This window comes from Triticum urartu, unplaced genomic scaffold, assembly GCF_003073215.2.
Source record: "Triticum urartu cultivar G1812 unplaced genomic scaffold, Tu2.1 TuUngrouped_contig_7256, whole genome shotgun sequence".
NCBI classification, from domain to species: domain Eukaryota; kingdom Viridiplantae; phylum Streptophyta; class Magnoliopsida; order Poales; family Poaceae; genus Triticum; species Triticum urartu.
In genome coordinates, this window is record NW_024118085.1 from 6,797 (window position 1) to 9,025 (window position 2,229).

Here is a 2,229-nt window from a genome sequence, read left to right on the forward strand (position 1 = left end):
TACTTGTGGGTTATCAAGACCTTTTTCTGGTGCCGTTGCCGGGGAGCATAGCTCTATTCTTTGAGTCACTTGGGATTTATATCTGCTGGACACTATGAAGAACTTGAAAGACGAGAAAACAAAAATCTATCCCTCAACTAGGAGGGGAGGTAAGGAACTGCCATCTAGCCTTGCACTTGATTCACCTTCTGTTATGAGTAACTTGCGACACCTAAACCTGCTTCTGCTATTCATTCCGATATGTCGCATGTTATTGATGATGCCACTTCTGCTATGCATGATACTTATGATGAAACTGCTTCTGTGCCTGATACTACTGTGCCCCTTAGTGAATTTCTTGATGAACAAATTGCTAGGGCTAGAGAGAAAGAAATTATTGAATCTGAATACGATGATGAAAGTGATGATGAAAATATGCCTGTTATTCCTGAGGGTTATCTTTTTGATATGGAATCTTCTGCCGCTATTTTAGTTTGCAAAGATAGATATGAGATCAAGAGGCTATTAGTTAAATGGAACAAGGAATCACTTAGAGATAAAATGAAACCTGACCCTGCTTTTGCTACTTCACCTATCTGTGTTCCTGATAAGGATTATGAATTCTCTGTTGATCCTGATATAATTACTTTGGTTGAATCTGATCCTTTTTATGTCTATGAATCTGAAACTGTTGTGGCACATCTTACTAAGCTAAATGATATAGCTGCCCTGTTCACAAATGATGACAGATCTCGCTACTTTTATATACTTAAGATATTTCCGTTCTCATTAAAGGGTGATGCTAAGATATGGTTTAATTCTCTTGATCTTGGTTGTGTGCGTAGTCCCCAGGATATGATTTATTACTTCTCTGCTAAATATTTCCCTGTTCATAAGAAACAAGCTGCTTTGAGGGAAATATACAACTTTGTGCAAATTAAAGAAGAGAGTCTCCCACAAGCTTGGGGGAGGCTTCTCAAGCTACTTAATGCTTTGCCTGATCATCCTCTTAAGAATCCTGAAATACTTGATATCTTTTATAATGGACTAACCGATGCTTCTAGAGATTACCTGGATAGTTGTGCTGGTTCTCTTTTCAGGGAGAGAACACCGGATGAAGCTGAAATTCTATTGAACAATATGTTGACAAATGAAAATAATTGGGCACCTCCTGAGCCACCTCCTAAGCCAGCTCCTGATCCAATTAATGAGCCTATTCCTAAACCAACTACGAAGAAGAGAGGTCTTCTATTTCTCAGTCCCAAAGATATGCAAGATGCAAAGAAATCTACGAAAGAAAAAGGTACTAAAGCTGAAGATGTTAAGAATTTACCTCCTATTGAAGAAATACATGGTCTTAATATACCGCCTGTCGAAGAAACATATGATCTTAATCATTTATTTATTGAAGAACCTCCTGATCCCGATATCCCGACACAGGTAGTAAAGGTAAATTCTCTCTATAGATTTGATGAAGGTGATATCCCTCACTATAAGTCTGCTAGACAATGCTTGGAAGAGTTTGATAATTTTATTGTCAAGCAAGAAAACTTCAATGCTTATTTTGGTAGACAATTGAAATATGATTCCGACATGATTAAATACTTGGGTGATTATATGGCTAATATTAAAGGTCAGCTTAAACTTGTTAGCAAACATGCTTCTATGGTTACCACTCAAGTAGAACAAGTACTTAAAGCTCAAAAAGAAGTGCTTGATGAAATGAATAGTAAGAAAAATGATTATGCTGTTAGAGTGGCTACTAGAACTGGTAGAATGACTCAGGAACCTCTGTATCCTGAAGGCCACCCTAAGAGAATCGAGCAAGATTCTTAGAGAAATAATATTGATGCACCTAGTTCTTCTAAAAAGAAGAAAAAGAAAAATGATAGAACTGTGCAAACTTCTAGTGAACCTATTGCTGAACCACCAGATAATCCAAATGATATATCTATGTCTGATGCTGAAACACAATCTGGTAACGAACATGAACCTAGTGAAAATATTAATGATGATGTTCATGATAATGCTCAACCTAGTAATGATAATGATGTAGAAGTTGAACCTGTTGTTGATCTTGATAACCCACAATCAAAGAATGAACGTTATGATAAGAGAGACTTTGTTGCTAGGAAACATGGTAAAGAAAGAGAACCATGGGTTCAAAAACCCATGCCCTTTCCTCCCAAACCATCCAAGAAAAAGGATGATGAGGATTTTAAGCGCTTTGCTGAAATGATTAGACCTATC